Here is a 27,620-nt window from a genome sequence, read left to right as displayed (position 1 = left end):
CCAATTAATGGGTCCCTGGTTCAGGCCAGACTCAAGCGGAGTGTCCCAACCCCCCCAGCTGGTCTCTTGTTGGCTGTAGTCGCTGCTCACTCCAGGACACGCCTCCGTAGTAGTCAATTCTTTAACACATCTGACACCCTTGCTAAGAAACATCCCTTGGCTCCCTGTTACCTATAGGATAAAGTCCAGATTCCTTGGCTCCACAATTTCCCTCTGCCAGGGGTAGGGTATTTTAATTTTTAAAAGGATATGACATGTACATGGTTACAAAAAAAAGAAAAGAAAAAGAAAGAAAAAGAAAATCACACAGCACGAAAAGAGGCTCAGTGAAAAGTTGGTCACTCTCCTTCCCGTTCCAGGTCTCTAGTCCCGCTCTCCCAAGGGAAGCATTGTGGGCAGTTATTTGGGCTATACTTTCAGTATTAGATGCACAAAGAAGTTAAGGCTTATAATATGTATCTTCTGGGGGTACATACCGAGACAAGCCGAAGACAAGACGAAAGGTCCAAGGCAAGGAGCCGGACTTGGGTCAGGGGTATCTGAGTCTGGGGTGTCTCCTAACCCCACAGCCAGGGGTTAGCTGTTATTCTTCACAGGCTCTGGACAAAGGGTGTGTGTGTGTGTGTCCCTGGCCCACACCCAGTGCACCTGCACCACTGTGATGTGTTGGGCTCCCCTGTGTCGTGTAGGGGGTTCTCTGGAGGGAATGGGGGTGGGGAGAAGTGGGGCAGTGGCCATGGAGGCCAGGTATCCCCTGCAGTGTGCTTCCTCTCCCAACACCCACCACAGGCAGCTCGGTGAAGCTGGCTCAACTGCTTCCCTAGGTGACAGACCAGGAACCTGTGGCTAAAAGAAAGCAAGGGAGGAACATTATTGAGTACACCTTTGGAGCAGACAGCCGGCCAGGCATTGTCATATACTATTTCTCTTTTATTATGGCTGCTTGTTGCATTACTCTCCGGGGACAGGAAAGTACCCACAGTAGGTACTATTATCACTCCCATTTTCCAGACAACACAACCGAAGGCCAGAGCTGTAAGTAACTTGCCCTTGCCTGGCCTCGGGCCTCCTCTCCCATCTGGAGGCTAACCTCGCGCTCCCCTAGCCCCACGCTCCCTCCCAGGCTCACTCTTGCCTCACTCTTCCCCAACGCAAACCCTTCCAGGGAGGCCTGGCTTTTGTCGCAAGGACTGAGCGCTTGAAATCCAGGCCACGGGGGTTGGTGGCTCAGGAGCCGCGACTCCAGGGGGTCCGGCTGCCTCGGAGAACAGGTTTGGGTCGCTGGGGGAGCCGGGGCGACGCTGGCGGCCAGCACCCCGGGAGAGGCAGCTGTGGAATGCCGGCCACGTGAACGCGAAGGAATTAACTCTGCGCCCCTGGGTCTCGGCCCAGACGGTCACGTGACCACCTCCTACAAACTCGCCCCTCCCCTCCTCGTCGGCTTGGAGCTGTAGGCCCGCAGTGCTCTGTCTGGCCAGGGCCAGGCGACCGACGCCCGAGACTCCTGGCTCGGGGAGTTGCCAACAAGCCCAATTCGCTGGGGGCGAGGGAGCCCTCTAGCATTAGGATCGATTTAGGGGACGGAGAGAGAGGTGTCCGGGGAGCTCCCCAGGGTAGGACAGAAAAGGGGAAGAGGTGGGGACCCCAGAGCAAGAGCAGCTGTGGGCTCCCTGCCCCCCCATTACGGGGAGGCAGTTAAACTACCTGGCCAGGCCATCTGCCCGGAGGCAGCTTCTCCGGCTCCAGCCCCGTCCTGCCCCAGAAGGATCTCCATGCCACTTGGGTGAGTGGAACAACTCAGCTGGCAGGCAGGGCCAGCCCCAGCCAGGCTGGGAGAGCTGGCACCCTGCAGCCCCCGGTCAGCCTCAGGCACAGCCTACACGTAACCGGCTCCTACCAGTGGGCCGCCGTGCCCCTCCCCCACAGAGGCGGAAGGGGTCAGCAGGTGTCTGCCAGCCAAAGCCGCTGGCTGCCTCCAGCGCCCCGGGGAAAGGGAGGGCCTCTGACAGCCTGCACCAACTTTTCTTAATTCCACATGGTTCAGGTCAAGCCCTTCTCCCTGGGAAGCAGCTGAGTCAGAGCCTGCAGCCTCCTTATCCCTTCATCTCCTGTCCCACCTGCCGGTGACTTCTTCCCAGGGCTCTCTCTCCTCCACACTGAGGCTGAGTGCCTGAAGCAGGGCTCCTGTTCCCTCAGGATTGCAGAGGCGGTGGCAGACACCTAGAGCCCAGGCTGTTGCTTTTCTGAAAGGCTGCACCCTCTCCTTTTGTTCCCCCAGTCCTCCTGCTTCTCCTTCAGTGCTTCTCATCGCCCAACAGATACCGACTGATTAACGTCTGGGTTCAAATCCTGGCTCTGCTGTTAACTTCAGGCAAGTTGCTTGATCTCTCAGGGCCTTAGGGTCCTCCTGTGAAACGGGATTACCCCTCACAAGGATGTTGGAAGAATTAAAACACATAATGCAAGTCAGCAAGGCTCTCGATGAATGTTGGCAGTATTGCTGCCCTTACTCTTGCTTGGCCCAGGTGCTCCCTCCCTCGCATGCCCCTGCCCCCAGTGCTGGGAGGGGCAGAGGACGGATAAGTGCTCTGACCGAGGGGCCTCAGGAGCACAGATGGGGCCTGTCCCATCTGGGGCACTGGAAAAGTCCCCTTCCAGAAGGTCAGGCTTATAAAGGAAGGAGAGAGGTGGGGGGGGAAGGGGACTAGGAGGCAGGAGATCACGGTTCCATTGGAGAAGGGCAAGGAGTTAGCTTGGTTTGGCTGGTGGGTGGGGAGAGGTCCAACAAGCAGGACCTCCTGAGCCAAGCTGAGGAGCTTGGAATTAATCCTGAAGGACCTTTGAAAAGTGCAAGCGGAGGGACACAGTCTGATTTGCTGTTTGATTTACTTTCCGGCAGTAGCGTGAGAACTAGATTAGCCGGGAAAGAGAACGAAGGCTAGGAAACCAGCTAGAAGGCGATGGTAGGATCCAAGCAGGAGGTGCTGAAGCCAAAGTAAGGAAGGGCAGTGGTATAGGGAGGGGCTCAGAGATGTTGGGAGGAGGGAAGGCAGGCCCCAGTGCGAGATGCACTCAGGTGCATGAGGGACAGGCAGAGGAAGGAAGAAGGCTGGCCTAGCCCTCAGGCAATGCAGCATGGGGGCAGGTTTAGGGGAAGAGGTCTGGTCACTTTTGGACACTGCCTGAGGTGCCACGGGCCAACTGGGGAGGGGGGCGATGCCAGGTAGGTAGGTGGACTTGCCTGTCTGGACTCTGCAGACAGGTCTGGGCAGGAGCAGAAGAGGGGTTGTCTTCCTTGTGGGTGGCATCGGAGGCGTGAGTTTGCAAGAGGTCCCTGAGGGAAAGCGGGCAGAATGACAAGGCTGTGGAATACTGGGAGCACTCACCTTCCAGGGCTGGGGGAGGAGATGAGTAGCCGGAGGGGTGGGAGGACAGCCACAGGAAAGAGTGTCCTGCCTGCCAAAGGAGATGCTGTGGATAGGGCTGGGTGCTGGCCTAGATGGAGGAAGATCAGGCCGGAAAGGTGTCCGTTCAGTTCGGCAGCAGGGAGGTCCCCGGAGACCCTAACCAGAGCAATATGTGCAGGATGGAGGTGGGGGGAAGTGCAGGGGCAGCGGAAGACCCAGCTTGTCCCCAGAGTCTTGGCCCTGAAGGGAAGCGGAGACCTTGGCAGCCAGGGGCGGGTGGGTGGGGTCTCTCTGGTGCACACTGAGAGAGACATAAGCACATCTATAGGGAAAATCTAGTGGAGAAGGAGTGGTTGAATATACCAGAAGGGGGATGGTAATGAATGAGTGACAGCCCCCAAGAGGGGAGGAGACATCAGGAGAAGCAGTGCAGGGTACTGAAGAGTCCTACTAAAATAGCCGCCATCTACATTGTGTCTCCTATGTGCCAGGCACCGGTCTAAGTGCTTTACAGATGCTAACCTGCTCAGTCCACACAACAGCCCTAGGAGGTAGGTGATGTTATTATGCACATTTTACAGAGGAAGGATATAGACAGAGAAAGGTTAAGTAGCTTGCTCAAGGTTATAAAGCTACCATGTGATGCTGCCGGTATGCTGGGAGTTGAACCCAGGCAGGGTGCCTCCAGAGATGTGTAATGGCCCAGAGCGTGGATTCTGGAGCCAGACAGCCTGGGTTTGTATCCCAGCTTCTCCGTTTACTTGCTTTCCCCTCTGTCCCTCAGTTTCCCCACCAGGAAGATAAGTATGAGAATTATACCTAATACGTAGTGCTGCTGGGTGGATTATATGTGTAAATGCCCGGAAAACGCTCAGAGAAGGGCTTGGGACAGGGAAGGCGCAGGTGGAGGGACTCACCTGCGACAGGATTGGGTGCCTCTTCCACTGGGAGCAGAGGGAAGAAGCCAGCACAGGGCTGATGGAGGGCTTCTCGTAAAGTGTTTGCCTATTTATGGGCCCTCTCTTGGGTCAGACAGGGCTCTCTGCTGGCAGCTTTGGATGCTGCTTGCACTAGAAGCCGTCGGGACTTTGCTCAGTCGCTGTGGGACCTTCTGCATGTGACTGTAAGCCTCAGCATCCTCCCAGGCCAAGAGGGGCAGTGATGCCTACCTGCCAGGCTGTGGGGAGGATGCTAACACTCATCCTGCAGAAGCTCCCTCTACCGCTTCTACAAACATCGAAGAATGGCAGGGGCCAGGCACTGTTCTGGAGTGAAATTATTAGTATTTTTCTTGACGCCTCAGCACAGTACCTAGATGCTCATTAAATGCTGGTCAGACGAGGAAAGAGGGTGTCTCCCGCATGGAATGAGAAACAGGTGAAGGAAGAGGTGCTAGAATTAATTAGAAGAGGAATGTGGGTAGAGCCCCCCTCGCCCCTTTGCTCCATAACATGCACCCTCAGATGTCCTCAGGGATCACTTGCCTCACTCCTTCTGGGACAGCATTTGCTCTGTGGGCTGATGGGCAGATCCCTGGTTACATGCACATGCGACCTAGAAGATTAGAGTTGGGGTTGTGTGCACCTGGGGATGGGAAGCCCGGCCTCTGGGCCAGCGGAGGATTTGCTTCCGAAGACCTTTGCTCTGAGGGCTCCTTGAAATCAAACCCACTTGACTTGGCTGCATGATTTCCCCAGTTACGGGAGGAGTTTGTTCCGGGGATAGTGTGGGTTCTGGGCAGGACTGGCTTCAGGAGCATGGACCTGGGGGGTCATACCAAGCCCCAGATTTGAAAGGGATGGTTTAATGCTTTGCTGTTGTCATCTTGAAATTCTTAATGATTTTGAGCAAGGGGTCCTACATTTTCATTTTGCACGGGCCCTGCTAATTATGTGGCCTGTCCTGGTTCTCGGCCCTGGGGTGCTTGCGGTCTCCCTGCCCATAATGAACCTGGGAGGGCCCGCATCTGCACGTGACAGAAGCTGAGAGCTTCATGGCCAGGCCAGAGGGGCTGGGGAAGGCAGCCTGTGTCTCTGTCCCTCCAGAGGCCTGGGGTAGGGGTAAGATTTGTGGTATTGGGTAAAGCACGCTGGTCAGACAACTGGGTTTGTATCCTCACTCTGCCACCAGGCAGCTGTGTGCTCTTAAGCAGGTAATGGACATCTCTGAGCCTGTTTCCTCATCTATAGGATGGGGATAGGGTGACCACATCACAGTCCGAGGGTTAAATTAGCTAATGTATGGAAAGTACTTGGTTCATAGCTGGTGCTTAGCTGATGTCTGCTGGTAAGTGTGTGGTTGGGGTAGAAGGGCAGTTGGATTGAGGGTAACATGCTCCCGCTCTAGCCCGCTGTGGGAGAAGAGGCATTGAGGCCCCCCTCTGCCATCCTTGGAACCATCTTCCAGGAAATGGGTGGTCAGCTCTTCCTTCAAAGTGGCCCCCATAGGGAGAACAAATCCCAGCTCTGGTCCAGCGGTCAGAATTTTAGGCTGCCAGGACAAGTTCCGGGGCCCTGAGGGACCCTGCTCCACCCTCCCCACACCTTTGCACAACCTAGTTTCCCGAGACCTTTTCCACTGGAACGCAGACCTTCCTCTGCACATGGTGTCTAGGCTAGCCCAGCTTTCCCTGTATAATAGCAGTGAGCCTTCTTTCCGCAGGCCCTCCCCCTCCTGGGGACAGAGCCATGGCCTGAGGTCACATGCCGCCTCCTTTTCAACCCCCTTTTGTCCCCACCCCTTTTCTGATCCTTGACTTACCCTGAGCTGGATTAAGACCTTTAAGCAGCCCAGAGAGCTGAGAGGTTGAGGTGTACCTCCCCCACTCATCTCCATGCAAACTCAAAATAAAGACCACTCTAAACCTTAAAATTAGTGTGAGGAAGTCCAACAAAGTTCTGATTTTTCCCAGGGTGACTACTTCCTTGCTATTTTTGAAATACTAGGAATCAGCCCTTTAAAAAAACCAAACGAAAACCAGGACACTGTTGATGCCCTTTTACTGCCAGTGCCCTAAGCACACGCTTAATCTGTCTGTTGGGCAACCTGGCCTCGCCTGCCCCCTCCCCTGTGCCAGAGCCGGACAGAGGACTGGCCTGCAATACAGGGCATTGGGTCACTCTGCCCAGAGACTTCCCCAGGGGAGAGGGAAGCCCAGGGCCAATCAGCCCCTGTTGGGGAGGTGACATCAGGAAAGCCCAGAAGGTTCCACTTCCGCCCCTGCCACGGGTTGGGGGGTGGGGTGCACCCTCTCCTCCCCACTAGAGAGCAGCCAGAGCCAGCCCGGGCCCCCTTCCAGTCCTCCAGCTGGCCAAGGACGGCTGGGCTGGGCTGTGTTAGTCCCTAGGCCTGTTGCCCTGCACTCCACACCTGTCAGGCAGGTCTCCCTGCCCTGAGCCACTCCTCGTCCTTCCTGTGGGGGAGGGAGCCATCGAGTGCTGGGACTTCTGCAGACTGGCTTTTCCAGATCCTGCTTGTAAACTCTGGTTACAAATGAACCCCACATGTCTGACGAGGAGGGTGCAGTGGTAGGAGGTAGAGAAGGTGAGGCAGGAGTCGATGCACAAGCAGCAAGGCCAGTCCTCCTCAAGCACAATCAGGGAGCACCCCAGAGAAAGAGGATCCCGAGCATCCTAGAAAATTCTAAGTGGGAGGGGCCTTTTAGAGCACTCCATTCTGCAGAGAGAAAACAGGCCTAGATAGAAAGAAAAGAGCAGGTGGTTTCCACAAGGTGAGCAGCAGACACATGGCAGGTCGAACAAAGCCCTCTTGGCCTTGTCTCAGTCCTCCGTTCTCCCTGAGTGAGTCAAGAGGACAGTCCTCTACCCCTGTCTGCTCCTCCCCCAGAGTCCCCTGCCTGCTACCCTCCCTGCCTTCTTGCTCAGCTGTCCTCCACCCAATCAGCACCCTGGGCCTATCCATTGTCCCCTTTCCCCTCACCAAGGGAACACTCATTTATTTGTCGAGTGTCTCGCCCATACAAAGCCATGTGTTCTTCTGGATAACAAACCGACGCCAGAGGTTAGCTGTTTTCTGCAGGCAATTTCACATTCCAGGGGAGAGAAGGGAAGGAATGAGTAGATTTGGGGCACTTTACAGGTGCAGGGCGTTTCCCCTACATGACTGTGACCTTGGGAGTACCTCCATCCCAGTGATGAGCCCTGGAGTCACAGTTTCAAAGCGCTGGGCTCAAGGTTTCAAAGCAGCCATGCTCCGGCTGGAGCCTGCCTCCAGACCTATGCCCTTGCTTCTGCAGTGCACAACCTTACAACCCAGCCTGAAGGCTGCAGCCTGCAGTGAGCAGTCTGCGTGATCTCGTTTCATCCTTACAGCGCCCCTGACAGCGCCACTGCTATCCCGCCTTTTTACAGGGGAAGCAACTGAGGCCCAGGGACACCCAACTAGAAACGATCGGAGCTGGAATTTGAACCCAGGGCTTCATGCTGTAGGTCCACGTGCTTGATCACGGCGCGGTCTGAGTCCTGCCGCACACGTCCAGCCCCTTGTCCCATGGCCTGCGGTCTTGGGCTGTGTGTTTCGAGCCAGGTGTCTGGAGTCTCCCTGGGGAGGGCAGGGGCTGCGGGTCCTCGTTCTGAAGCTGGTGTTGGCAGACCGCCACTCTGGTAAGGCTTGGCAAAGAGGAGTTGCCGATATGGGCTAAGAGTGCAGCTTGACATGTGTGTCTTTTGCTCTCTTGCCCTTTTTGGGGGTTCTAGCTTTGTCCCCATTGTTCTGGGGGGGATTGATTAGGCTGTGTTTCCTTCCTCACCAAGTGCTTGCCCAGAAAAGGCCCTAAAATACACAGATGGGGTGCTTGGAAAGAAGTCTTTCAGGCTTTGGGATTAGATAGAAGGGGGTTCAGATTTCTTCTGTACTAGTGATCTTGGAGAAGTCACTCCGAGAGTCAAGTTTCTGTTCTGTGAGGTAGAAAGAATGGTGCTTCCTTCAAAGCAGGATACAGGGAATCAAGTGAGATACCAGATGATCGTGAACTATGAGGTCCTCTCTAATTGTTGATTGCCATGCACTGATGCTGTTATCTTCCTAAAGGAAAGAGTCAGTGTGGGGGTTAGTGCAGGTGGCTGGTTGGGAGAGTGACAAGTGGAAGGCTGGGAGGCTGTTGGTAATGTGGATTGTGCCCCAGAGCCCTGAGACTCCTGAGCTACAGGGGGAAGGCTACAGGTGGGGGCTGTCCCCTGTGCCCTGGCGTATCAAGAACCTCACTTTGCCTGGGTTGCTGGGGGAGTGACAGGTGTTCACACTGCTCAGGGGTGGAATGCACCAATTGACCCTCCAGAGCGCAGGGCCCCAGGGCCTGTTGCCAGATAGGAGCGGCCACATTCCCTTCCGAGCTGATTCTGCCCCCAAGAGTCCCCTCCCCCCAAAGAGGGGCTCTCTGACGTGTCTGGAAAGCTGCCTGGGTACGCATGTCAGGGATTCTTGTTTCCAATGAGCCTGGTAGCTGTGGGGCGATTGGAGGATAGAAGGAAACTGCCTAAATGGAGCCAGGGGTCCATGGCTAGAAGAGGAGGGCCCTCCTGCTCCCGGCTGATGCACTCTTCCTAGATTATGTAACCATCTCCCTCAGCCCCCTGCAGGGTACGTACACATGATAACTTGGAAGAGATACCCATCTGGTTGAGGCAGGTCATCAAAACTGGGAACAGTCCCTGCCAAACAGGAACATCCTGCCCCCCTCAGCTGCGCAGATGCTTGGGTTATTTGGGAGGAATGAGAGATATAATCGCATTCTCAGTCAGGAAGCATGGCCTGTCCTTGCTTTATGGGGTCTTCTAGTCAATCATGATTTCTTCAGCATTTGGAATGTGGTCATAAATAAGCCAAAGTCCTTGTTGATGTGCTCAGCTTAATGAGGAAGAGTTCCACAAACACACGGCTTGGTAATGGAGGGACCTCGGTTTTAGGTTGGGCACTTTGGCTTGGGTCTTGACAGGTGAGTAGGAGCTCATGAGCAGCGAGAGGGAAATTCCAGGTCTTCCTTGTCCACCATTTAAGATAAGAAACCACCCTTCGTGGAATACATGAGTGCTGGGAGGTGCTCTAAGTCTGTAGGAAAGCATGACTCAGGAATGAAGCCATTCCGGGTCTGATGATGAATCTCCCTGATACTGGAATTTTGGCCTCCCCCCTGCCCCCCATCAGGCTTCTAGCCCTTCCCTGGGCTCAGCCGGAAGAAGATTTGGCCAAAGTAAATTTTTCTCTCTGAGGGAGCCATCCAGCGCCTGGATAGCTGGGAGCACAGAGGTCAAGGGAGGACCTTTTAGTGGTGCTGCAGAGAGTGAGCACACAGATGAGAGGCTTTCCACCCCACCCTGACCGCACCTCCTGCCTGGGACGCCCTCTTAACCTGCTCTTGCCTGGTCCTGAAACAGCCCAGCCTGGGCCCTGACCTGCCATTCTAGATCTGTCACTTGGCTCAGTGGTTCAGAACCTAAACTCCTGCATGACTATCTTCAGGCATTCCCGAGGTCCTGAGCTTGCCCAAACCACCTGATTGATTCTGGAGCCCTCTTAGGGACTCTCAGGTAAGTCCTCATGAATCCCAAAAGTCACAGTCCCAGACCTAAGCTCCATGCCCACAGACAGTCACCCACTCGAACATGGCAGAGCCAGGGTTCATCATTTCCAGGACCAGATGGACCAGCCGCAGGGCGGAGCGCGTGGAATGTTTGTGACCACAGCGCCCCATCACCTAAGCAGCAGGGAGTGCAAAGTGGGTTTGGTCTCAGCTGAATTTCTTTCAACGAATGAAAGGTCTATCATGTCTTACCTCTTCTCTCTCTCTCTCTCTCTCCCTATTTGTTTGTTTGTTTTAAGCAGGCTCTACGCCCAACGTGGGGCTTGAACTCACGACCCCAAGATCAAAGGCATGCTCGACTCACTGAGCCAGCCAGGTGCCCCTGGATCTTACTGACTTTCAAGTTAGAGTTTCCCCATTTGGCGAGTAAGAGTGGAGCTTCATCGGGACGCCTGGGTGGCTCCGTCGGGTAAGCAAGCGTCTGACTTCAGCTCGGGTCATGATCTCACGGTTTGTGGGTTCGAGCCCCGCGTCAGGCTCTGTGCTGATAGCTCGGAGCCTGGAGTCTGCTTCGGATTCTGTGTCTCCTCTCTCTCTGCCCCTCCCCTGTTTGTGCTCTGTCTCCCTCTGTCTCTCAAAAATAAATAAATAAATAAATGTAAATTAAAAAAAAAAGTGGGGCTTCAAAGGGAAAGTCAAGACACCAAAGGGTGATTTGCTCACAGCTTCTTTATTTCACAGATACCTATGGACCATCTACTTACCTGCCAATTTTTACTCCAGACACGGGGGATTCAGGAGGAAACAGAACAAAGGTCCTGTCCTCAGGAAGCTTATATCACTCTGGTGGGGCAGACCGACAACAAAGAAATACACCATGTCAAAATATGTCAGGTGGTGGTAAGTGCTAAGAAGATGAATAGGGTAAGTAGGGGATAGTGATTGACAGGTTGGGGAAGAGTGTTGTCGTTTATCCCGGTGGTTCTAGAAGGCCCTGCAGGTGAGGTGACATCAAAGAAGAGACTTGATGTAGACACGAGGCAAGAATGTTCCAGGCCGCTAGACAGTATCATCATAATCACACTCTACTGAACACACCGCTTTCACCTGCCTGCCGCTGGCCCCCACAGCCGGGCAGTGACTCTTAGAAAGAAAGCATGACATTTGCTCGTGGGGGGTCTTCGGTTCGGAACGTGGTCCGTACCATGTTGTTTGCATGTGTCTGTCTCCCCCTCTAGAAAGTCTTTTGTAATACTGAGCCGCCAGTCCAGGCATAGCCCTTGGAACAGAGGAGAACGTTTGTGAACCGACCGCCTGGCACACAGAGATGCATGAACAGAGGCCAGGAGCTGGGTGTGCAGCACAGGCCGAGGGCAGAAGCACATCCTAGGAAGGAGGCAGGAGTGATGTCTAATTTCAGTCGCTGCAGTTGATTTGGTGGCTTTGTGTTGGTCTTCTACAGAAAAATAATCGCAAACATCTGTATCATGTCAGCTGCTGTCCTAAGCACTTTGTGTATATTAATGCATTTCATGCTCATAAAAACTCCATGTGACAGGTAGTAATATCACACCCATTTTACAGGCCAAGGTTCTGAAGCAAGTGGTTTAGCTAAGGTCACACGGCCAATGCTTGGGAGAGCCAGGATGTAAACCCAAGAGCCCCTGTTCTTATCCTTACCCCATAGATATATACTCCATATCCTTACCTCGATCTTTCACTGGGGTGTTTGTGCCCTGTGTTTCTCGGAAAAGCCAAAGCGTTTTTGAGACTCAACTTCCAGGAAGGTCAATGTAAGGCAAAGATTTCAGAAAAAAATGAAATTTTAATTATAAGTCATTTAAGACATTTTTTAATGCAGCCAATATGTTATAGTGAATAACCCAAAAAGCCAGCTGAATTTTTAAGATAAAAAAGGAGGCGTCCAAGCCCTGTTGGTGGGTTGCAGGGTTTCTATCCCCAGGTCCCCTCCCCTGACTCCCAGCCCAGGGTGGCAGACTTCCCTTATCCCAGCACAAGAGTGTGTGTGTGTGTGTGTGTGTGTGTGTGTGTGTGTGTGTGTGTAAAAGAGAGAGAGAGCGAGCGCGGGCGTCCCCAGTCACTGTGACGTCTGGATAGAAGTGAGTCATGAACATGTCAGGCTGGGCTACAGTATGAAGTGTCGCTTTCTGATTTTTCTTCTTCAGGCCTGCGCCAGGGGTGGGGCCGGGGGGCCAGGCAGGGAAGGGGCTGGGCCTTGACTCTCCACGGAAGCTTGCCCAGGGCTCCAGAGTTTCCGGTTTGTGCCTGTGGGACAGTGTCGCACAAGGCTCATCCTACTTAACACTGCCAGGCAGTAATGCAGGAGGCAGGAGGGACCTCTCATCCTCTGTACCTTAAAATACCCCCGCCCAGGCCCAGCATCCAGTTTGCAGAGCACATCCTTAGGTGTTGCCTCCCGCAGAGTGAGAGGCGTGTTCTGGGACCTGTGTTTTCTGTATGTCCGTGTATGTCAAGCCCAGGAACCAGTGTCCTCACTGCCGTGTGCCCCAGAACGGGTCTCCCTGTGGAGGCAATGCCCGTGGGTGTTTTAAAGGCAGAGCAAGATGAATGTAGGCTGACACTTCCCCCCTCTATTGACAAGGAACTGACAGGCCTCGCAGAGGACAGACCTGGTAATTAATGTGCCAGCATCTTCATTGACAAGGCAAAAAAGCAAATACACAAGCTGAGGGGAGTTAGTCACGCCGACGGGGGGACGGGGATGGCGGCGGTGGGGACAGGGAAAGGGCAGGGAGGTGTGGGGCGTGTCTGGGGGATGGGAAGGGCTCAGGCGGGGCGAGCTGGGAGCGAGCGGAGCGAGAGAACAGAATTGTCTGTGCATCTGGGAGGAAACGTATGTGTGAGAGAAAGAAAACGTGAGAGAATGTGTCTGAGAGCAAATGTAGGGGTGGGTGAGGAGAAATGTGCGTGTGACTGACAGAAGGAGGGAGGGAGGCGGGCGGGGTGCGGGCAGCGGGCCTCTCTCATCCCTCCTTCAGCCACGAGGGCTTCTGGAAAGCCCTGCAGTTTGGAGTGAGGGACGTGCAGGAGAGGTGAGATTTCATTACCTTTCCCTTTGTGTGATATTTTCGTGTTAGAAATGTAAGACGGGAACTATAAATAATCCAGTCACAGCTGCGGCATCCTGGAGATTTATGGTGCGTGCCAATGCCGGCCAGCTTCGGGCGGGGGGTGGCTTTGCCTTACAGAGCCGAGATAAAAGGCTGCCCCTCCTGCACTTGGCCCTCCCGGCCCTGGCCGGCCCCCCCCCCCCCGCCCCCTCCTGGCACAAGCCATCCCTCCTGAGCTGCAGACTCCAGGGGAGAGAGAGGCTCACAAGTGCCTAGAAACCCCTTGTCCTGGGCAGCCTGGAGCCAAGTACCAAGTGGGCAGCCAGGGGATGTCGGGAAGACCAGTGAGGCAGGGGCCAGTGTGGGCAAAGGCGCAGGCCTGCCGTGGGAGGCCCCCCCTTTGCTCAGCTGCCACAGACAAGGGGGGACCAACAGGTGGCCCAGCCACAGCCAGGCTCAAGTCTGAGGTCCCTGGAGCACGGGCCAATGGCCCTCTATTCCTGGCCTCCTTACTGGGCAGGGGTCTTTTCCTGTGCACCATCAGCAGTACGACCAAGCTGTACTTGGTGCAAGACCCTGGTGGGGGCGGATGGCCACCCCCACCCCCCTGCCCCGCCGCTTCCCAGGAGAGGGTGCACGCCCTGTTGGCCTGAGAAGGGGTCGTCCTCCAAGAACTTGGGAGCTGCTGGCCAGTCCAGTGACACCCCAGGGAAGAGACAGACAGTGTATTTGGGACAGTGAGAGGGCAGGAAGGGGGCAGCCTGGTCTCCCCACGTCACCTCCCGGGATCTCTCTCCAGCCTTGTTGTGAGGACAGGGGGAAGAGGTGCAGGAAGACATTTGGGAGCCAGCCACAGGCTTGTCCTCGGGACTCACGGGACTAGAGGAAGAGGAAGGTCAGGGGTCTCAGGGAGAGGAGCTGGTTCAAGGCCCCCCTGTGACATGCCTGGGCTTCCCTACAGTGTCTCACGAGTACACTTGTGTGGCTGTGTCCCACGAGCCCTAGGCTTCCCGAGGGCAAGAGACATGGACGCACGGCTCTCACGGCAGCCTGGTGGCTACATGCGCCCTGGCCCCGGGCTTGATGCATCAGTTCTGCAGAATGGTGGGACCCTGGTGCTGACATGTGCATGTACGGACCCCACAGAATGGAGCCCTGGAGGGAGTGTGTGGAGTGGGGGAGCAGAGCCACCTGGATCTCTGAACCCCACTCGGTCCCCTCCTGTTAGTCCTTGGGCTGTCCCTGGGGCTGAGGGTCTCTGTGCCAGCCTGCCCCCGGCCCCTCCTGCCTTCTCTGGAAACCCCGGGGCTGGTGCAGCCCAGGAACTGCAGGCACCAGCCTGTCACCTCGATGGTTCTCGCTTTGCTTCCCTTCTGATTCTCTGAGCAAATATTGAACATCCAGAGACACATCCGAATCCTCGGCATGGGGTGGGAGGTGGAGGCGGTGACACAACTGGCTACTTCTTGGGGCAGGTCAGTCAAGATCAACCTCAGCTCCAGGCCTCTGGCCGAGGGAGGCTGCTGAGGGGGTGGGGGCATTAGTCCAGTGGGCAGAGAGGGGCCCTTCCCTCAGAGGATTCCTTCAGGGCATCTGGTGCGTGACTGTGGACTTCCAAAGCAGCCACACATGGGTTGTGGCAGGGTCTTTTCCTGGGGCAGTGCGGTCTATTTTCTGTCAGCCTCCTAAAGCAAACCATGTCTGGGAGTGGGGCACCCGCGGTAGAATGAAATCCCCTGGGGTGTCCCAGAGACAGCTCAGCCATAAGCACGAATGACCTCAAAGCAAGCTTGCCGAATTTCATGAATGGCAGAGCCGTGATATTCGGAAGGGGAACCGGGATCCTCTGAGGATGTGTCCCCGCTTGATGCATTCCTGATGCACCTGTCGGGGGTCACCACTCTATGCATCATCACGCTGTTCTGGGTGGTTGTGCCAGCCAGGGTGCTGACTGTAAGAGGCAGAAATGGACTCTGACATTCTCAAGCAGAGAAAAGATTTGCTGGAAGGATTGGGGGCTGCTCACAGCATCAGTGGGAAGGCTGGAGTCCCAGCTTGGAAGGTGAGCAGGATCCAAGAGATGCTAGGCAGTCAGCGTCGTTGCCAAGGTCACGCCACAGGGCAGCCTGCTTAGGATGCCTTTGCTGTTACCATCCCTCTGCCATCAATGGTGTGATGACAGGTAATTTTGTGTGTCAACTTGACTGGACCATGAGATGCCCAGATATTTGGTCAAACATTATTCTGGGTGTCTCTGGATAAGATTAACATTTGAATCCTTAGGCTGAGTAAAGCAGATTGCCCTCTCCAATGCTAGTGGGCTTAAATAGAACAAAAACGTGGAAGAAGGGAGAATGTTCTCTCTGCCTATTGAGCAGGAAAGTCAGTCTTCTCCTGCCCTTGGACTGGGATTTACCCCATCGGTTCTCCTGGTCCTCCAGGTCTTCGGATTCAGACTCTTGTCCCATGAATACTCCTCAGGAAGGGAAATTCCTACCCCATCTCCCCAAATACGGAAGGAACACTCTGGATGGCCTTCTCAGTCTGCCCCTCCAGAGTTCCATCCTTCTATCTTTTCCCCCAGCTCCGAAGTCCAGGAGGCTGACCTGTGTGGGCCTCATCGGCCGAAATCCCATGCCTCTGGCTTCCAGGGTCTCCCACTGGAGGAGACTGGGAAGGTGGGCGGAGAGAGGTCGGGGTATTTTTCCCCTTGTTTCTTTCCTTTGCAGCTCTCACTCTTTTCAGCTTCCGGCCACCTCCCTCCCTGTCACATCAAGGTCTGCAGAATTCCTTCTGGTTTCTTTTAGCACTGCCCGCCCTAGGCAAATAGTGCCTTTTGAAAGACTCCTCAATTGCCCCAGTTGAGGGTAATGCCTCTTACCTGCTGGCGCCTCACATGGGACAGGAAGTCTGGAGATTGGGAGGCAACAGAGCCCCAGCAAATGCCCACAACGTGGTGGTCCAGATGCCGAGGGGAGGCAGGGTGCACGGTACAGGGCAAGAGCGTGGACTTTGGAGACAGACTTACTAGGGTCTGAATTCTCAGCCCGACTCTTAGTAGCTCTGTGAACTTGGTCAAGGTCTTAACCAGGCTGACCCTTCTTTGTTCTTCACCTGGGAAATAAAAGTTCATATGGATGTCATAGGTTTATTGTGAGAATTGAATGAGACGAATTTTTAAGCACTCAGGACACCAGTGATGGCAAAAAGGGTCTACCTTAATGTGCCAGCTCCAACTGATCAGTTAGGGCTCCTGGGAGCCCTGGGTGAAGAATTCTGACCTCTCATCCTGGCCTGGGGGTGATGGGTGCACTCATGATTGATTAGTGATGTCTGTCATGGTGTGGCTTGGGAAGTGGCAGTAGGATGCACTTGCCTTTTCTGTAGTAAACACCCACTGAGTGATAGCTATCAAGTTTTATATTTCTTTGCTTCTTGGGAGGGGAAGTCGGATTCCTATCTGACCACCAGTGCTGCCCAGGTCCTGAGGCATCGAGCTACCCCTCTTGGCACATCTCAGATTCCTCAGTAGTGCCGATGCTCCGACCGGCCCTTGCCTTTGATCAGCAAACTGCTTCAGCCCTATCTGGGTTGTTTAAGGTCTTCTTTCTCTGGGAACGTTCTCTTGCTCTTTTCAGTCCCCAAATGCCCAGCCTGATTCTCCCCTCCGTGTCTACCACCCTCTCTCCATAGAAAATAATAGGGAACTATGTACATTTAACTTGAATTTCTCTGCCTCATGTCACCTCACTTTCCAAATCTCCCCCATTATCTCCTGCCCCAACCCAGGGGGCCTGGCGTTATCCCAGCCACACACACCAGAGGAGGTTGAAGACGGAAGAGGTGAAGAGAAGCATGGCCACAGGTGTCCTACTGTGTGAACTGGAGACTTAGTGATCATCAGGTGGCTCTTGGAGTAGCAAAAAAGGTAGAGGAAGCAAGGATTCTTTTTCAGAAGTGATCTCCTTTCTAGTTTCACTGGCGCATAGGAGCAATTTGTATTTATTCAAGAACCCTTTGTTCAGCACCTACTATGTGCCAGGGAGCAATGCATCAAACAGACATGTTCTTTGCCCTGATGGGGAAACAGACAAGTATAACACTGGGTGCTGGACAGTGCAGTAAATGCTAGACAGGAGCACAGGAAGGACCTCCAATTGCAAGGATGATTTGGGACAATCAGGGAAGACTTTCTGGAGGAGGTGGCTTCTAAGCTGAGTCTGGAAGGATAAGGAAGGTGTTTCAGGTGGTCTTGGGAGCAGCATCTGCAAAGATCCAAAGGTGTGTGTCCAAAGAGCTACTGGCTCCTGGCGCGTCACTGTGGCTGGCTCTCAGAGCTGGAAGTGGAAAGTGCCGGACAGGAAGTGGTAGGAGGAGGGTGGTAGAGTCCTATGGGGCCTTGAAAAGGAGTTCAGATTTCCCCAAAGCAGCACCCATCCCACCCACCTCACCCCCAGCCTGTCCTCTGCCCGCTGAGGCTTGAGGTTTGTGAGGCCTCTCTCCCATCGCTCCCCCCATCCCTCCCCATCCTGGGAGGGCTTCTCAGGCCTCAGGGAGCAGCCTCTGTCCCCTCACCCCAATGTCTTGTGAGTCACTAGGAGTGTAGTGACAGCTGCTTAATGTGACGAGTGGCTGGGCAGGTGGCCCACAGTGGCTGCATGAGGATGAACCAAAGTAGGGGTTAAGGGGAGCCCCCAACCTGGGGGATGAAGGTTTTAATGCAGTCTTGCTAATAACTGGCTGACCCAGCCATCAGCTACAATTTAGGGTAAAGCAGGCTTTCAAGCATTTTCTTTCTCCAGTGACTAAGTCGGTTTGCAATTATTTCCTCCTCTTGTAAAGGCCACTTCCCCTGCTCACACCTTTTCCCCAGCCACTTCCCCTGCTCAGACCTGCTTCTCTTTGGAAAATGCGAAATGGTGCATATGTGAAGCTGTGTAGAAATGTGTGTAGCTTTATGTGTGTCTGTGGATGAAAGCATCTCAGGGGCGTCTGGGTGGATCAGTCGGTTGAGTGTCCGACTTCGGCTCAGGTCACGATCTCACAGTTCATGTGTTCAAGCCCCACGTCAGGCTCTGTGCTGATAGCTTGGAACCTGGAGACTGCTTTGGATTCTGGGTCTCCCTCCCTCACTTCCCCTCCCCTGCTGGTGCTCTGTCTCTCTCTCAAAAATAAACATAAAAAAAAAAAGAAAGAAAGAAAAGAAAGTATCTCATACATGTGTAAGGAAGTGTGTAAATGGGAGTGTGTGTGTGTGTGTGTGTGTGTGTGTACTTGCCTGAAAACGTCTCTGCTGGTGCCATGCATGGCAGCACGTGTATGCCTCTGTGCATGTGGGGGAACGTGAATGCACGCATGTGCACTTGTGTCCAGGACAGGCTGTGGGTGTGTATGAGTGTGGGGGACCTGAGGTGTGTGTGGGTTTGCAGTGAGTGTGCATGGGATCCTATGCCTGGGATTCTATGCAACGGGCCCCCGTGATCCTCTGCAAGGGAGATGCTGTTAGGCTGGGATATTTATATTAACCCAAACCATAAAATGCCCAACTGGTCTCCCTGCTTCCCCTCTCGCTCTTTCCTTTGTAGGCTGTCCTCCACCTAGCAGCCAGTGCAAGCTTTTAAAAATGCGAATCATTTCTAGCCTGAAAACCTTCCGGTGGCCTCCCGCCCCATCTGGAATAAATCCAAACTTCCGACTATGGCCTGCCTCCATTGCAATCTTTGGAACTTTGTGGCCTCGTCTCCCAGTCCTCTGGCACCCTCTGCCTCAGCCACATAGGCCAGAGCCTTTGCACTTGACCTGCCTTCTCCTGGACCCCTTTGCAGTGGGGTGCTGTCATGGCTCCAGATTTCAGCTCGACATGGTGACATTATCGGTGGCACCTTCCCTGACTTCTCCATTTAAATCGGTACCTCCAGGGGTTCCTGGCTGGCTCACTTGGAAGAGCATGCGACTCTTGATCTCAGGATTGTGAGTTTGAACTCCACATTGGGTGTGGAGGTTACTTAAATTAATAAAGAAATAAGCTTAAAACAAACGGCATCTTCAGTCTCTCTCTGGCCCATCTCTCCGACTTCTTTTCTCCCGGCACTAACAGAGCCTGAGAGTCAGTTCTGCACAGAGGTAAGTGGGAGCAGCCCCCTGCAGTAGGAAGGACGCTGGATCGGATGGGGCGGGGCCTCCAGACCACGTGCACATCCGACAAGGTCTCTGCCAGCCCCTGAGGCACCCAGAGCAAAGCCTGCCCATTGGAGGAGTCCTGAATTGGGTGCAAAAGGCTAGATCCTGTACCACCTCTGGGCTTGGTCAAGGGCTGGAACCATCAGCTCAGAAGCTGGGGTTCAAGAGCATGAGAAGGCAACCCATAGATGGGGAGAATATATTTGCAAAAGCCAGATCTAAGTAAGAACCGTTATCCAGAATGTACAAAGAACTCGGCAATGAGAAAACAAACAACCCAATTTTTAAAATGGGCCAAACACCTGAACAGACATCTCACCAAAGAAGACCTACAGATGGCAAATAAGCATATGAAAAGATGCTCCGCATCCAATGTCATTTGGGAATTGCAAATTAAAACAACACTGAGCTGCTACCCTTAGAAAGGCCACATTCTGGAACACCGATGACACCAAATGCCGGTGAGGACGTGGAACATCAAGAGCTCTTACTCAGGGCGCCTGGCTGGCTCAGTCAGTAGAACGGGTGACTCTTGATCTGGAGGTCATGAGTTCGAGCCCCACGTGGGGTGTAAAGCTTACATTAAAAAAAAAAAGTTAAAAACAGAAAGACCTCTCGCTCATGTCCGATGGGAGTGCAACATGGTACAGCTACTCTGGAAGACAGTTCGGCGGTTTCTTACAAAGGTAAACATAGTCTTCCTATACGATCCAACCCTCGTGCTCCTCGGTATTACCCAAAGGAGCTGAGGCTTATGTCCACACAAACACCTGTATACAGATGTTTATAGAAGCTTTATTCATAATTGCCCAAACTTGAAAGGAGTCAAGCTGTCCTTCGGTAGGTGAATGGATAAGCAAACCGTGGTAAATCCAGGAATGGAATATTACTCTGCACTAAAAAGAAATGAGCTATCAAACCTTGAAAAGACGTGGGGAAAACTTCAGTGCAATTACTAAGCGAAAGAAGCCAATCGGAAAAGGCTACATACATTCGAACTGTAGGGCTTTCTGGAAAAGGCGAAACTATGGAGACGGTGAAAAGATCAATGGTTGGGGCGTGTGGGTGGCTCAGTCGTTAAGCTGACTCTGGATTTCGGCTCAGGTCTTGATCTCATGGGTTCGCGAGTTTGAGCCCCGCATCGGGCTCTGTGCTGTCCGTGCAGAGCCTGCTTGGGAGTCTCTCTCTGTCCTTCCCCTGCTCATGCTTGCTCTCTCTTTCAAAATAAATAAATAAACATTAAAAAAAAAAAAGGTCAGTGGTAGCCAGGAGTTAGGTGGGAGGGAGGGATGCATAGGTGAGCACAGAGGATTTCTAGGGCAGTGACACCATGAGGTATGATGCCATATTGGTTGATATATATTGTCCCATATTTATCAAAACCCGTAGAATGTACAGCACTAAGAGTGAACCTTAATGTAAACTATGTAGTTGGGTGATAATGATGTGTCAACATAGGTTCATTGATTATAACAAATGTACCACTCTAGTGGGGATGTTGATGGCCGGGGAGGACTGTGTGTGAGCGGGGGCAGGGATATGTAGGAATTCTGGACTTTCTGCTCAATTTTGCTGTGAACTCAAAAATGCTCTAAAAAATAAAGTCTATTTAAAAAGGAAGGGAGGAAGGAAAGTAGGAAGGAGGAAGGGAGTGAGGGAAGGAAGGAAGGAAGGAAGGAAGGAAGGAAGGAAGGAAGGGAGGGAAGGAAGGAAGGAAGGAAGGAAGGAAGGAAGGAAGGAAGGGAGGGAGGAAGGAAAGAAGGAAGGAATAGAATAGAGAAAAAAGAACAGACCAGACCAGAACAGAAATCCTCAGACATTCTCTCCGGGCTTCCTTCTTCTCTCGGGCCATCTGTCTCCTTTCCTTCTGCTGTCCAAGCGTTTTCTGACCTCCTCACGGGGGGATGTGTTTGCTGGGCATGTCTGTCTGCCTGTCCTTTTCTTTTATGGTTTGGCCGGATCCTTTGTTAAAGATTTTCCAGCTCAGGGGCGGGGCTGGCTGGGAGCTTCTTCATCTCCGCAGTTCCTGTCATCCCTCCCAGCACCCCCAACAGCTTCCTCCCAGCCCACTGACCTTTCACCAACAAATGACAGCTATGATCTGCTCCGTGAGCCCTGTCCCAGGATAAATGTGTACCCGGACACCCAGCCGAGGGGAAGGTTTTCAAGAGTGGCGAGAGAAGAAAATCCTGGATGCCTGGATGACTCATTAGCACCACCTCCAACCCAGCTTAAGCTCACCTTCTTTGGTGTCTGACAGAAGAAAGAGGAAAACGCCTTCCTTCTCTGTCCTTTGGGGACAGACTTGGGGGGATCCCACAGACCGTGCGCCCCACTTTCATTTTCCAGGCCTTGATGGAGACTTCTAGAGGCATCAGCCCCCAAAACAATCGGGCCATGAGCAGTACAAAACAAAATCAACACTAAGCCAACAAAGTAAGTGTGAGAAAGTGTTTCAACATTTTAAGTTTTCCCACGATGACTACTTTGAAGCTTTGTATTTCTGAGCTGTCAAATCTGAAATTCTTGTAAGTTTTTCTCCTTCTCTGCTGGTTCTCTAAGCGTAGGTGTGGTGTACATGTTCCTTCTAACTGTAACCGGCCTGGCTGACCTTCCTGTCCCCCAGCAGCAGCCTTGTCCTGTGCTGAGGCCACAGAGGGTGGTTCTCTGGCTGACCCCGAGGATCTCGGGGTTCCCTCCCTCGTGAAAACAGGCCTGGGGTGCAGTGTGGGGCGGGTCACATAATCAAGTTCTTGCTTCTGCTGCCAGGGCACACCAGCTGGGGGCTGCGAGGGGGAGACATGAGAGGGCAGAGTCCTGAATGGGTATTGGGAGGAGGACTTCACCCCCCCCCCCCCCCGAGGCTAGTCTAGCTTCGAAAAGCAAATTTGAATCAAATCAACAGATAACTGCTGAGATCCATATTGTCGCAAAAAGCTTAGTTGCGCTGGAGAGGAAGACCAGGATGGGGTCTTATCAGGGTGTGGGCGGTGGGGGAAATGGCCTTGATTCTCCCAGTGGACTCAAACGTCCACTGTAGTACCTCCCATCAGCTCAGGTATGTTCCCGCCTTTAAGTGTGGAGGAAGAAGGCTCCCGCATTACAAAGGGGCAGACTGAAGCCAAGGTCCCAGGCCCGCTGGTGGAAAAGCCAGTCTAACTGGGTCAGTATTGAGATTTTGCCTCACCATGAGCCCCGGGTCTAGAGTCTAGGGCTCCTCATTTGTGAGTTTTATCATCACCTGGCTTCTGAGGCTGGGAGGAAAGGTGAGCGGCCTACAGGAGTTTATGTCACAGCTGCATGTTTAGCCCCTTTTTGTGTGCTAGGCACCCGGGGAAATGCTTCAAATATATCACCTTGTCCACACCAGTATCCCTGCAGTGTGAGCTCAGAGAGGGAAAGGGACTAGCCCACGGTGACACCCAGGAAGCGCATGGCGGGGGTCTTCCAGCCCACTGGAAAGGCAGCTCTGTGAGTGCAGAGCCCGTCTGGCTTCTGGAAGCTGACCCCAGGTCACAGCCCCTGGTACAGTGACTGGTGTATTTAGGGCAAGCAATCAATATTTGGTAAAAGAATGAATAAATGAATGATTGATTAACTCCCTCTGGCCCCAGATCTGTGTTCGGGCCCGGTGCCCACCTAGCCTGGGGATCTGGGAGCTGAAGGCAGAAGCCTGGGGTCTTCCTGGTGGGAAAGGCTCCCGGGGCAGCGCTGGTGAGGGGCAACCTGGCCGAGGCCTCTGGGCTTCACCCTCTCAGAGAACTCGCGCCCTCACCCCGGTCCCCCGCAAGCCACTCCTGGTGGCCACGTGCAGTCACAGAGGACTCTGCAGAGGACTCTGCAAGGGGTTCACTACCAAATAAACACCCAGTGATTCAGAAGATCCGGCCATGCAGGCCTCCCACTCCCCAAACCTTGCCGTTGCCATGACAACTAGCCTGGCCAAACCTCAGCTTGCTGAGGGCATCCCAGTTAACCCCTTCCTGGCACAGCAGAGCCCTCAGTCACCCCCAGTTTGCCTGTCCACGCAGCCTGGACGCCCACAACACTGATGCCCAGGCTGAGAGACGGAACACAGGAACTGCGGGCAGAAGTGCAGGCTTTAGGGATTGGAGGACGTAGCTTGAATCTTTGGCTCAGCTACGCGAACTTGAGCAGTCCAGGAAACCTTTCTGGCCTCTGTCTCCTCTCCTGCAAAATGGACATAATGTGTCCCCCTGCAGGGTCACCGGCAGGGTCGATGAGGAACGCACAGGAACACCTCGCGGGGTACCTGGCAGAGAGCACGCCGTGGTTAACGCTGGTCGCAAGAGAGGAGCTGCTCCGTGCACACATCCAGTCCCCTCCTGTTACTGCAGGGCCCCAGGGCACGTCAGGGGGAGGGCACACAGAGTCACAGACACACAGAGCAGTGATTCATCTGGAAAAAAGGAAGCCCACAGCCACTCCAACTGTACCAAGCCTGGAGGTTGCCCTGGGAGATTCCCATCAAACAGCCCATTCATTCCACCTTGAACTCAAACCTCTCCAGGCCCCCTTGGGCTCTGGGACTCCCAGCCTAGAAACCAAGACCGACAGAAGGAAGTTGATGGAGAAGGGGGAAGGGCCTGTGTGCTCAGAAAGCAGGTCTGACTGGTGTGGGGTGAGAAGGGGTAAGGTGGGGCTGGGCCCGGTAGCCTGCGGGTATGGGGGCCGCCTGCTGTCAACTCCAATTGAGCAGAAAGGCCCCTAGGGGAAGTGACAGCAGAGAGCCCAGCAGTATTAATGGCCACCATTTATTGAGGGTCAGCCAGGGGCCAGAGTGATAAAAGCAAATAAGGCCACATTCCCCCACCCACTGCTCGGTGCTTGGGTGACTTCTCCCTCCTGTCCTTACTAGGACCCAGACCCTCAATATGGCCTGTGAACCCCATGTGTCCTGGCCCCTGCCTACCTCTCAGCTCCTCTGCAACACCCCCCATCCCCCCCAGCCACTTAGGCTTTCTTTGTTTTTTGTTTATCTGTTTGTTTTCAAGTGAATTGTGCTTTTCCAGCCTCAGGGCTTTTACACACTCCTGTGTCTCTCCTTGGGGACTCCTTCACGGTTTTTCCACAGTTCATTTATTGTACCTTATCAGTTGTAAGATCCATATTTTCAAAAGCCAACTTGGGGCTCCTGGATGGCTCTGTCGGTTTAGCGTCTGGCTCTTGATCTCGGCTCAGGTCATGATTTCAGGATTCCTGAGTCCGAGCGTCAGGCTCTGTACTGATAGCACGGAGCCTGCTTGGGATTCTCTCTCTCTCCCTCTCTCTCTCTGCCCCTCCCCTGCTCTCTCTCTCTCTCTCTCTTTCAACATAAATACATAAACTTAAAAAAAAAAAAGCCAGCTTTTTACTCTGAAATAATTTCAGACTACCTAAAAGTTGCAGAACAATAGTACAAATATTCCCATATTCCCTGCACTCAGTTTCCCCAAATATTACCCTTTTACCATGTTTACGGGCATGCAGGTGTGCTGGCTACTAGAGCTCTTGTGCCACTCTGTTCCCAGCTCCCTATTCAGTGACTTCATGTTGGTAGGCGGAAGTTGGCCATGGAGGCAGAGTATTGACACCACGGAAACTGGTGATTGGCCTTTTGTACGCTGGAAAATGTCTTATGTTTACCACCATGCCACCATTTTATCAGTATCTTTTTCTTCTCTGTGTGTGTGCATGTGAGGGGTGTGTGTGTGTGTGTGTGTGTGTGTGTGTGATATACTCTTATATTCTTTTTTTCCCCTGAACTCTTTAAGAGTATAAGTGAGGGGCGCCTGGGTGGCGCAGTCGGTTAAGCGTCCGACTTCAGCCAGGTCACGATCTCGCAGTCCGTGAGTTCGAGCCCCGCGTCGGGCTCTGGGCGGATGGCTCAGAGCCTGGAGCCTGTTTCGATTCTGTGTCTCCCTCTCTCTCTGCCCCTGCCCCGTTCATGCTCTGTCTCTCTCTGTCCCAAAAATAAATGAACGTTGAAAAAAAAATTAAAAAAAAAAAGAGTATAAGTGACAGATACGCCCTTTTATCCCTAAATACTTCAGCATGTACTTCTTAAAAAGAAGGTCATTCTCATATAACAAATAACGACAGTACATTGATCAAAATCGGGAAATTTGTGTGGTTACACTCCTAGTGTCGGATCCCACTGTCCTACTAATGTCTCTATAGCAAAAGGATTTCCTGCTTTGTGTACTGTCTTACTCTGTGTAAACATCCTGTTTCTTATCATCCACCACTGGTAGCATCCGTTCATGATTCTTGCCTGAAACAGTTAATATCGTGGTGATCGGCAAATGATGATTTTCCAATTCCATCATTTTTCTACATTTGCTTCTTGGCATTCTCTGTTAAGGAAGAGGGTTCTTTTCTTCCCCCATTCATTTACTTATTCATTTCTTTCTTTAAATGAGAGGGACTCATGGATTGTTATTTTATTCTTTGGCTTATAACCTATAACTCATTTATTTCAGCGCTCAAGTTATGCCAGATTCGTCCAGTAGAAACCCTTTTACACTGGCTCCCATTCCTATTGGCATGTCCTCATTCATTTTTTTTTTAGCACATCGTCATCTTCTAGCACAACAAGATGTTCCAGGGTCATCTCGTACCTTCCCTGAGCCAGCCCTGGAATTGGCTTGTTCCCCAAAGTGGCCTGTGTTTGTTTGTTTGTTTGCTTGCTTGCTTGTTTTTAGTGGAGAATGGTATTTAGAAACCAAGATCCGGAAACTGGGGTGCTCTGTGCTTCTGGGGAAGATGCACGTTTAAATCTCTGCCAGCAGGGGCGCCTGCGTGGCGCAGTCGGTTAAGCGTCCGACTTCAGCCAGGTCACGATCTCGCGGTCCGTGAGTTCGAGCCCCGCGTCGGGCTCTGGGCTGATGGCTCAGAGCCTGGAGCCTGTTTCCGATTCTGTGTCTCCCTCTCTCTCTGCCCCTCCCCCGTTCATGCTCTGTCTCTCTCTGTCCCAAAAATAAATAAAAATGTTGAAAAAAAAATTAAAAAAAATAAATAAATAAAAATAAATCTCTGCCAGCAGGATTCATTTTATAGACTACAGTGTCTAACAATCCCCCAGTTGGGCATTTGGCCCTTTTCCTTCTGCCACTCTTCTATTAGCAGCCAAAGCTGAGCCCAACAGTGGGCACCCAGCCAGGACCCCTTCCCCACCCTTCCTGCCCTTCTCTCTGCTGGCTCCGCAGAGCCTTCTTGTCCTGTCTCCCCTTTCCATGGAACCAGCACCTGGAAGCCTGTCCGCTACCATCTCAGGGATTTTTACACCGGCAAACTTGCTGAGGGCAAGGTGCACTTCTCTCGGATTTTACCCTACACTGATCTCTGACTTCCCCTTCCGTTTTCAGTCGAGTAGGAGATAGGAAACTCCTCTGTGGCTGAAGGAAAGTCTAAACAGAACTGTTTCTGGAAGCACAAACTAACATTTCTAGGGGTAAGAATGTTTTATGTCATGGTTAATTGGCACAAAGGGTCTTTCTCCGTGTTATCTAAACTAGAAGTGTGGTGACAATCCGTGCTTTAGAGTCAATGAAGTAGATCACACCTAGTTATTCCTCAAAACTGAGCTCACACTACTTCCTCATGAGTACTTTTTCTCCATAACACATAACACAATTTGTAACACAGGTATTAGGGTCATGATCGCTTAATACCTGTCTGAAGGCCCCATGAGCACATGCCCCTGTTTGTCTCTCTTGTATTCTTAGCTGTATCCTCAATGCCTGGCACACTACGGAGGCTCAGTAAAGATTTGTTGAAATAAATAACTGAATTAATTTAATCTTCTCAACAAGTCTGCAAGGCAGAGATGACTCTCCCAACTTTATCGATGGGGAAACTGAAGCTCCAAGAACCAAGATTTGTTTGGGGCGCCTGGGTGGCTCGCTGGGTTACGTGTCCAACTTTGGCTCAGGTCATGATCTCACGGTTCATGGGTTCCAGCCCCACATCAGGCTCTCTGCTGTCAGCATGGAGCCCACTTGGCATTTTCTGTCCCCCCAGCCCCGGCCCCCTCCTCTCTCTCTCTCAAAAACAAACAACCAACCAACACACAGGACCAAGATTGTTCCATGTCGTCCCGCCAGTAAGTGGTGGGATGGGGATTCAAACCCGGATTTGTCAGATTCCAACACCTGTGCCAAGTATTTCAACAGAGGAAATGGCTTTAGTGGAGAATTGAATTGAATTTTTATTCCCCTAATGAGTCTGGTTCCCCAAAGGAGTGTCTAAACTCTTAAAAATTAGGGCAGCACAAATATGATCCAGGAGCTGTCCCAGAACAGGGGCTGGTGATGCGAAACCAGCCTCCAGGTGTCCTTCGTGTGGCCACAGGCCTCGGTTCATCCTTTGCCATACTCCCATAGGGTTGGCCTGAACTGCTCT

At 52.9% G+C, this 27,620-nt stretch overlaps 1 long non-coding RNA gene across 5 annotated transcripts; it reads left to right on the top strand.

Moving 5' to 3' along the window:
* Positions 1-1,409: 1,409 nt before the first annotated feature.
* On the top strand, positions 1,410-19,800 carry LOC102902323. Of its 5 annotated transcripts, none has more exons than XR_006599830.1 (5): positions 1,410-1,783; positions 10,248-10,414; positions 10,687-10,845; positions 11,184-16,965; positions 18,623-19,800. It is a non-coding gene; the product is annotated as an uncharacterized LOC102902323 (long non-coding RNA). The 5 variants fall into 5 exon arrangements; XR_002158813.3 differs by having other exon boundaries at positions 1,427-1,783; positions 16,827-16,965; XR_006599827.1 differs by having other exon boundaries at positions 10,687-16,965.
* The last annotated feature ends 7,820 nt before the right edge of the window (positions 19,801-27,620 follow it).

This window comes from Felis catus, chromosome B3, assembly GCF_018350175.1.
Source record: "Felis catus isolate Fca126 chromosome B3, F.catus_Fca126_mat1.0, whole genome shotgun sequence".
NCBI lineage: Eukaryota > Metazoa > Chordata > Mammalia > Carnivora > Felidae > Felis > Felis catus.
The sequence above is the reverse complement of the archived record's forward strand: the minus strand, read 5'-3'. Positions and strand labels throughout refer to the sequence as shown.